The sequence below is a fragment of the Limulus polyphemus genome, unplaced genomic scaffold (assembly GCF_000517525.1).
Source record: "Limulus polyphemus unplaced genomic scaffold, Limulus_polyphemus-2.1.2 Scaffold3003, whole genome shotgun sequence".
Lineage (NCBI taxonomy): Eukaryota > Metazoa > Arthropoda > Merostomata > Xiphosura > Limulidae > Limulus > Limulus polyphemus.
In genome coordinates, this window is record NW_013668613.1 from 78,824 (window position 1) to 89,113 (window position 10,290).

Consider the following 10,290-nt stretch of genomic DNA (forward strand, 5'->3'; position numbering starts at 1 on the left):
TTTTTTTTTTTTTTTTTGGGTTCCGGGCCTGGGGAATGCCTTCCTTTACCTCTTCAGCACCATCTTTTCCTTCCGTTCATACAGACATGTTTGAGGGGTTACCATGGGAACGCTTGGGATACAACCCCTGGAGATTGAGATAGAATTCGTGTCCGTATTTTTCTGTTTGCACCATTTTGAATTTGTTTCTGAGTTTCTACTTGAAAGTTTGGCCCACTTTGTTTTTGGAAACATTCGCAGTATTGTGTAACATACATTCGTTTTCACCATCTTTTTACACCAGTTTATTAATTCGGTAGTTTAACTATAATTAGCACTTACCAGCAGATACAGGTATTAGTGCTACTGCTGAAGTATGAACTGAGGCTTAACCCACACTTGCCAACCTCACCGATTTTAGGACCCTTTTATCGTCTACTGATTTGAAAAGTTAATCATACCGCTTTGCAAAATATAAACCCTATATATCATAAATAACCATTTCCAATAAAAACAAGGGACATACGGAACGGGACGACCAATTAAACCTTGTTTGCTGTTAATCTGTGGTTAATCTAGAATGCTAGAAATTATATTGCTTCGCCCCATTTTTTCTTCTAAATATTACGGGGGAACAAGCCTCTAGAATCCTTTAGGGGGTGTATGTGTGCATGCATGCATGCAACACCCGATGACCGAATTGTTTTTTCTTTTCAAAAGGTTAGCAAGATGGTTAACAACACTAAATGTTTGCATTTGGTACCATTACCCGTGATATATTTTATGCTTCAAATGGATTTGTTTCGATAATTGAAATGCAAAGATCGTTATAACAGTTTATTATTTATATCACGTAAAGCAAATAATGTGTGACACTTTATCTATAACTGTTGTAATTTGCGATAACATTTTCACATTGTGTTAACTAATTTCATTTTCTATTTTGAGGGTGACGGTTATAAAATCTGTTTTTAACCTGCAGGATTCTAATCAGTTGTACTTATGGCCAATGTTATATAGTATTTTTAATTTTAAATTTGATATGAGGTGTGTTAGAATATCAAATTCAGATTGTAATTCAGATTTCGAAATAATAATTCCCTTTATCCCGACCCAGGTGGCTTAGCGCCAAGCTTGAGGGCGTGTAACGCTAAATATCTAGGTTCGATACCCACGATTGTCCCATTTGTAGCTTTACTCCTAAAACAAAGAACACGCATAACAAGTCCCTTTAAAGAAAATAAAATAAGATACCATTTTGCCCTTTAGGCCTTGTAAGAAAACTAGATTATCATAGTTTTCAGAATTTTATCCATCTTAATGAAACATTTAAAAGCTGGTAAATAAGCAACGCTGTTTTATTATATTATTGACATATACTATTTGGTATTTACAGTCTTATCTGTAGGATACATTCGAGTTGAATGAAATTTACACTTTTAAAAGCTAGAAAAAAATAGTTTGGTATAAAAACAGGCGCAACTGTTCTTTTTTGTTGTAAAGGGCCAAACTGATTCTTTATGTTGCGTATAGCGGATGGTGTTGGTTAGCAACATCCATTCTCTAAACCTAGTTAGAAATTATATTTTATTGTTGATATTTTGTATATGTTTCAATTGTCCATCTTTTTATGTGTGCTTTAATTTTTATCGCTACCGACATAATTTTGCTGAGATGTTTTTACACCTAGTGTTTGTGGGTGGCTCGAAATATTTACAAGGTCTTGTTGGCGATTTTGACACGCTCGGCTTATCATACACTTCCGATAAATCGTCTTAGCGGTTGAGTTCTATTAAGAAATTTTAAAATGCCTTTGTGAGCTCAGTCGTTTTCAGTGCATCATAAGACATCTTCGGTTTTAACTAGTCTATCATCAATCCCATAAAATATTGGTTTATCTATCAGAAGATCCATCTAAAAACATATTTGATTCTGTACCCACCACCACCCCAACCACATAACGTTATTGGTTCTGCTTAGTTCACAGGAAGACACTTAATATCTGTGACGGATTTAGTCCCCCCCCCCAAAAAAAACAAATATCTTAACATATTAAAACTTGTCCAATCCATCAAAAATAAATGAGATCCATAACACGGTTATATTCAGTTCACGAGAAGATTTTAAAATAGTTAGTTTTCAGTGTAAGAAACATCTAATATACATGTTCCCCAGTGGATCGCAGTAAATCTGAAGATTTACAACGCTAAAAGCCAGGTTTCGATACCCGTGGTGGACACAGCACATATAACCCATTGGATAGCTTTGTACTTAACAACAAACAAATTTTACATGCACAGGCGTTTCTGGCAGAGGAGCCTTTGATATCTTAATAACGCCCTTTATCTGTTCAGCCTGTCAAATAGTTTTATATGAAGTTCTTAACGTTCACTTCTTCTAGAAGGTTTTGGTGACTAGAACGTTAAGCTTGCATGCATTGAAATGACTGTATACAAGTGTTTTATAAGAATATTTGGAAATCAAAATAATGACATCATAATTTTGTTTATGAAAACGCATAATATCCAATAACTTGTTCATACTGGAAAGTGGAATAATTTCCTAAAATTATTAGATCAATAATATTTGTAAGACTACTTAAAAATATAAGCTTTTCTGTTTGTTCGTTTCTATAGGACCAAAACTACATTGGGCTATATCTGTGTCCACCACGTGGAATCGAACTCCGAATTTTAACGTTGTAATTCATTAGACTTACCATTGTCCCACTGGGTGACCATGCTTTTCTGAATAGGATGGTTAATTTTGTTCATGTCATTGGCTCAAAACCCTACAAACTGTATATCAGACCTATGTATATAATTATTGAGTTTTTCACGTGTTGCCTTAATCATGATGTTTTTCGTGTGGTGTTTTGTATTATTCAGTTTTATGCTAACAATTTAGGATGTGTGTGTGTTATTATACATACAAAGTGGCTTACAAATCATTAGTAATAGGGTGAATCAGCCTGTTATCGTTGTTCTTTTGGAATAAATATATTTTAAAAACCACAAACTCTACAAGTCCAGGTTTCAGGTGATTAATTTATATGTCCATTCCAATACATAATAACGTAACATATAACATAATATTTAGGGACAACAACAGGCCAATTGGTCTATCTATGCTGTCTCATCCACTAAATTAAACTAAAGCTATTAAAAAAACTCAAAGCCAACCGTTATCATTCATATGTTTATCACACCTTCCCTTAAGTTCACTTAAATTTAATACCTCCACCACATCCGAAGTCAACCCATTCCAAAAGCCAACTACCCTGTCAGAAATATAAAACTGTCTTAGCTGAAGATGACTGTTACCCTGCCAAAATTGATATTTGTGTCCTCTAGTTCTACCATTCTCACCATTAAGTATGAAAAAGGATGATGCATCAACACTACCGATTCCATTAACAATCTTAAACACCTCAATCAGGTCCCTCTAACTTTTTTTCTTTTCAAAAGAAAACAGTTTAAAATATTTAACCTCACTTGTATGACAACCTTTCCATACCAGGTTCATCTTAGTAGTCCTCTTCTGGGCCATTTCCAACAATTCATTGTCCTTACAAAGGTAAGGAGTTCAAGACTGAATAAATGTGGCCTCACCAGTGACTTGTACGATGATATTATAACGTTTTTAGACTTGTATTCATTGTTTCTGTAGATACAACCTAAAATCCTATATACCCTATCACTAGCAACAGCACACTGTTGGGATGACTTAAGAGAGTGATCAACCACTACACCAAGATCTCTTTCTTTCATAACACTGTTAAGGCTATTCCTATCCAAATTATTCATATAATTCGAATTATGATAACCCACATGAATTATCTTGCATTTATTATAATTAAAATCCATCTGCAGTTTATTCCCCCAACTCACTAAATGGTCTAAATCCTTTTGTAAAGAAGCAGCAGCATCCTCACAGTCAGCAACACCCAAGATCTTAATATCATCAGCAAATTTAAGTAATTTATTGTTCATTTCTTCGTCTACGTCACTGATGTAAATCAAAAAGAGCAAAGGTCCTAAAACCGATCCCCGAGGTGCCCCAATTGTAAGATTAACCCTCTGCTTTCTTCCATCTAGCCACTTTTCTATACAATTAACCAACTTATCCCCCACAAATATATTTTTTACAAGCCTTTTATATTGCACCTTGTCAAATGCTTTCTGAAAATCCAGATACACCATATGTACATCCTTAGGGTTCATCTACATAAGCAGTAGCCTTTCCAAAGAATGTTAAAAGATTGGAAAGGCAAGATTTTCCCTCGGTGAAACCATGTTGACTATTAAATATAATTCTAAATTTTGTTAAAAGACTTTGCAAAGCATCTTTCATCAAACTTTCAAAAACTTTTCTCACAACTGATGTAATACTAATTGGCCTATAATTACTGGGACAATTTTTAACACATTAGCTAATTTCCAATCCTCTGGCACCTGTCCAGTATTCAAGAACTTACAAAAAAATGTAGTAGCAAGTGGCTCACTTATCCAATCCTTAACCTCCTTCAAAACCCTTGGAGAAATATTATGTGACCAAGGAGCCCTCATCGTTCTTTAAACTACCCAATTTTTTCTTAACAAGCTCAGAATTATTGCGATCGTTTTGTTCGATCTTGTTTCCATCTGTCAACAGTTCAGGATGAGGAATACTACTCAAATCTTCATTAATAAAAACTGAAGAAAAAGCAGAAGTTAATAACCCATCCATCTTATAATCATCAGATAAGAGCCTTCCTTTATAATCTCTCAAAGTCCTACTCCCATCCTAACATTTTATTCACCAATAAAAGCAATAAAGTGGCAAAAAAGTCTAAATGGTTTTGAGAACTAACTCTTAGTTTGATCTTAACAACAGACAACATTATCGAACAAAACTCGGTTTTAATGCTCCGTCGCCTTCAAGGTATTTCATAAGAATTGTTTTCGTTACCTTGAGACTTTTAGACCACTTTGTATGTAAGTTACATATTTACATAAAACTTGTTAAGTTGAACAAGGTAGTCTGGCCTTTTTATCTCTACTATTATCTTTATTATGATATGAAGGTTTTATTAACCCGAGGTTTTCCAACTCTTTAAAAGAGTTATTCATCAGGTGTAATTATTACACTACATCCACGTTTAAATGACATTAAAACAAGATTATCTTTATGGTTGAATAAAAAATATATCTAACGGAGTTGCTGAATAAAGTGTAGTCTGTGTAACATTTGTGTAAAATTAAATGTTTTATGTGTATTACATAAAAACCGTAATCATATGTGACAATGTAAAAGAATTACATTCGGTAGGTACAATTTTGTATATGTAAATTACAGTCTTATAAGATCTGCTAGCCTACGAACAAACGTTGTAAGTAACTTGAAAAGTAAAGACAAAATCCACAATGTTAAAATTATGAACAGCATGTACTTTTGCAGTAATTCAGAAAATAAAAAAAAAATTAAAATACTAGAAGGGAAAATAATAATAATAAATGGAAAACAATAACATCGAAAAATTGCCTCATGGAATAAAACTTAGAAGTAAGTAAGACCACACAGATAAAGTTATAACAAAGAAAATCACTTAAAAACAGGTAATTAAAATTTTCAGTAGAAAGCAAATTAAGATAGAATCGAGGAAAAATATCGAAGTTAAGCCAGACAGCGATAACCAAGAAACAGCACAAGACACACTATATAAAATCAAGAAATGGTGAAAGAAGAGCACAAGAGTATAAATGAAAGAAACTTATGAAATTGAAACTATAAGCAGAAAGAGTGGTACAAGTATTCCAAAAAAATTTAAATAAAAGTAAATGATTGTATAAAAAAAAATCTGTGGTGTGTGGAAGAAGAAACAGTTGTATATACAGAAAGGGAGTAAATGAACAATAAAACACGAGATTACAATAATGGAAATAATCGGGTACAAGAAAGAAATGCATACAGTAAAGAAGAAAGGACGATAATAAGTATAATAGAAAACACAAATGCGTAAATATTTTCAGTGGGAATTAGAAACAAGTGAATAGTTCGAGTCCAACAGCAGTAGTAAGGAAGTGGATTGTTTGGTTTGTAGTTTAAGCACAAAGCTACACGATGGGCTATCTGTGTTCAGCCCACCACGTTGTAAGTCCGCAGACATGCCGCTGTGCCATTTGGGGGCAAAGTGGATTGAGAAAATACAACAATAATAAAAGTATAACCAAATACAGAACTAAACCATATGAAAAAATACAGAAAGGAGTGTATGTGTATGACATATTTGTTCATGATGTTAGGTAAACACATAGGTTAAAAAAATCAATTTAAGCCAAAATTACAAAACATTATAATCCTAGCGCTTTCGAAAGATTTGTTTGTTGTAAAGCAAAACCACATTGATCCACCTACTGTGACCACCCTGGGAAATCGAACCTCGGATCTTAGCGTTGTAATTTCGTAAACTTACCACTGTTCCATCGGGAGACTTTTATTCATCAGGGGCGAGCTAGGAAATGTCTTTGATGAAAATGAGGCCCACCTTTCGAAAGCGCTGCGATTATAGGGTTTTGTATATTTGTTACATATATATATTGTTATAGTTTGTCCTATTGTTGGGCGAATTCTTTTGAATTATTTGTTGAAAATAACACGAAATCTAGTCCACGTACCAATGACAAGTTAGTTTATTTCTTATTTGCTATGACGTTTCTACAGCCTCGTTGTAGGCCTAATTGCACAAACACTTAACAACTAAAAGTAGGCCTAACCTCAAAAATAATGCCGCAACATGTATGCCTAACTTAGATAAACAATAATAACTCGCCAGGTAACTGAATAATGGAACAAGCATGATAACTCTCACTGGATATGCACTCATTATTTACTATATAAATTAACCGTCTTCTGTTTATATATATTTGTATCCTTTTTAAGATATTTCGTAAAGTCTCTCGAAAATTACAACACCATTGCGACCAACTGCTCCCTCTAGCAAACAAATAAATTACAGTAAACAAAACATTTACGACAAGTTAACTTTGAGGTTACACCAGAGAGAAGAAATAGATCGCTTTGGAACAGGACACACAAAATACTTTGGCATTTATAATTAAAAAAATAACTTGATGCTCGTGGCAACACGATATATTAGTAGTCATTTAATTCCATAGCAAAAAAAAAATACGCCACAAAGTATGTTAGAAATAAGCCACTTTCATTATACTTCACAAAGCTGCTGCGCAAGTTATTATCCTTTTAAATGCCATAAATTATATCATTCAAAACACCGTAGAAATTACAAGGGATGAAACTAGAATTTATTGACTATTGAAAAACACAATTACCATTAATTTACCAGTTATTACTAAACTACTAGTGACAATGAAAAATTTCACATTTGCATCTTTTCGTTAATTTCCAGAATAAAAAAAAATCCTTTGTGTGCAACAAAAATAATTATTACTATTTTCAGCTTGACTAAATTCTTACTGTAGGTATAATCTATCTGCACGTCTTTCAAGAATGGTGAAATGAAAGGCATCTTCAACCAAGTGTAATCTCATTGCTCGTGGCGGCATCTGTTGAATCATAAGCTAAACGCAACGATTGACAGTTAAATGTATCAAATTTAATTTTTTAAGTGTATTCTCAACTATATTCTTGGCCTGGCATGGCCAGGTGATTAGGGATCTTGAATCCCCGTCCCACCAAACATGCTCGCCCTGCCAGTCGTGGGTGCGTTATAATGTGACGGTCAATCCCACTATTCGTTGGTAAAAGAGTAGCCCAAGAGTTGGCGATGGGTGGTGATGACTAGCTGCCTTCCCCTAGTCTTTCACTGGTAAATTAGAGACGGCTAGCGCAGATAGCCTTCGTGTAGCTGTGCGCGAGATTCGTGACAAACCAAACTATACTCTAAATTTTACAAAAACAACAAAGTTATTTCATTAACTGATTATACAAACACGGTTTCAACGTTATGACCTTATCGTTAAATGAGAAATAAGGCTGACATCTGTGATAAGAAATTATGGATAAGCTACTGATTCTTCTTTTCACATTCTTCTTAATTTGACTATTTCGAATTTCAAATCAGAGGTTTGGAAACTAGTCTTTAGACCAATCTTTTGTCCAACTCAAAGACTGAAATGCTATTTCTATGTACCACTCGTTTGAAATCTAAAACGAACGAATGTGAATGAATAGGAAAATATGAGGAAAAATCGCAAATGTTAGGCATGATACCTTCCAAAGTTATTCCAGGTGTCAACGTTTAAACTGTAATATTATTGTCTTTAATATAGGTTTTGATCTTTACATTATTTTTAAATATTACCAGGTTTATGCTTCAGATTCTTTAGGCGAAAACGTTTTTAAGATTGTTGTAGGCTATCTGTTCATTATTTTAATTCGGATATCTTTTACTGTTTGCTAAAGGGAGTACTGGCATGACTTATTGATGACACCTAAAAAATCCCCGTGTTTGTAGATCTGGTGTAATATCTCGAAATTTCTAAACTTACGGAAAAAATATTATATGAAATATCGGAGAATTGTTTTTGATTATGAGTTAATGTGAGTTAGTTAATCAGTGAGTTGATTAGTCAATTAGTTAGTAAGTCATTTCTGTACTGTACATTTTTGAGTTTGTGGCATAGATACAAGAAGAAATTTAACAAGTGAGCTTATAGAACTTGTTGCAGAAGATATAAAATGCTCTACTTTTCGTTAAATTGAAAATTTGCTGGAAAGTATGAAACAGTGGAAAGAAGAATTAATAGAAGTCTATGAAAAAAGAGACAGAAAATTAGAATAACGAGACAGGAAATTAAAATGATATCAGAAAGAAATTTACAGGAAGTTAAAAAGAAGAATAAAAGGAACAGAGGGGGGTTTAATAGAGGGGTTAAATGAAATAAATGTAAGCCTGAAAGAAGATTTGAAAACAAATAAATTTGATTGAAGACAAGATCGAAGAAGCTATTGGAGATGTACAGAAGGATGATAACAGCAAATTTCAAATAGTAACAAATACATCTATGACGTGCAGAGAGATTATAATGACAAAATTCAAGGAAGTGAAAAAAGAACTTCCGTGAAGTACAAAAAAGGCATCAGTGAAATGCAAAAAGACTGATAACAAAATTGAATAAGTATGAAAAGACAACAACAAAGTGCAGAAAGATTATAATATAAAAATCAATGGGATAACATCAGTGACAGAAGAAAACATCTGGAAAATGAATTGGGAAAAAGCAAGAATCAAATTAGTCATACTCCTCTCTGCATTTGCCGAAAAGTTCATTCTCAAACACATTTAACAATATTTGCCCATGTTCAGAAGTGACGCCAATCTCTTTCTGATGAGAGGACTGAGGTGGGCTAAACAAAACAAAGCAAAAAATAAAATAAAATAAATAAAAGAGCTACACTTTACATCCTGTCGTCACATATATTGTAGTATTAAGGAAGTGAATCAGCTTTATCAATAAGTATTGTTCATTGGGTCTGGGGTTTACAGGAAGGTTGATGCACATTTTGAGGTAGCTTCATTCCCAGGAACCCCAACCTTCCCCTACCATTAGTGCCATACTACTCCACCTATATTGTTACCTCATCAAGTTACGGAATTTAGTATGCTGGTTTTATAACAGAACAATCAAGAAACTAACAAACTATGATGCAAAGGTAGTACAGAAATGTGGAACAAGATTATATAATGTGTTTTCTATTCCTTTAATTAATATGTATTTTTTTTTCGAAATTTCTGTATTTTCATCCAGTTCGGTTTCGACGTGAAAAGTCGTTAAAGTAAACATATCTCGGCTTTGCTTCTTACTAGATAGGTCCTCTTCACTAATTGGCAACTAATCAAGTTTCTTGTAGGGAAGATAACAACTCCACATCTGGGAATATAGAGCTGTCAAAAAATCAGGTAATGGCCTTGGATTTTACTCATTTGAGCACAAGTGGATGGAAGTCATGTGAAGGGTAATGTTTCAGGTATAAACAAGGCTTAAGTTGTTATTGTATTTTTTTTATTAAAACCAGGGTTCTCCTTTGTTCAACAAAGTTTCAGAGATTTTGCTGAACCTTTAAATTTAGACTTTTAGTATAAATTTAACTTTACTTTTGAGATTTTATATATAACATAACTGAACTGAGATACCAATAAGATTTTTTTCACATGATTTTTTCAATTGTAGGCTTTGGTTATTTTACTTTCATTATAACCCTAACTTTGTTTTAAACTTTCAGTTTTAAACTTTATTTGAAGTCTCTATGGAATACTCTGTTTTATTTTAACTTTATTTTGGTTTTAAC

General features: G+C 33.3%; 2 long non-coding RNA genes across 2 annotated transcripts in view; both read left to right on the forward strand.

Moving 5' to 3' along the window:
* Nucleotides 1-9,439, forward strand: part of LOC111088022 — a 29,366-nt gene extending 19,927 nt beyond the window's left edge. The window contains exon 3 of the long non-coding RNA XR_002612645.1: nt 9,428-9,439. This is a non-coding gene — a long non-coding RNA (uncharacterized LOC111088022). The remainder of the gene's footprint in view (nt 1-9,427) is intronic.
* On the forward strand, nt 23-2,997 carry LOC111088023. Its single transcript, XR_002612646.1, has 2 exons — nt 23-150; nt 2,616-2,997. It is a non-coding gene; the product is annotated as an uncharacterized LOC111088023 (long non-coding RNA).
* Nucleotides 9,440-10,290: the final 851 nt, after the last annotated feature.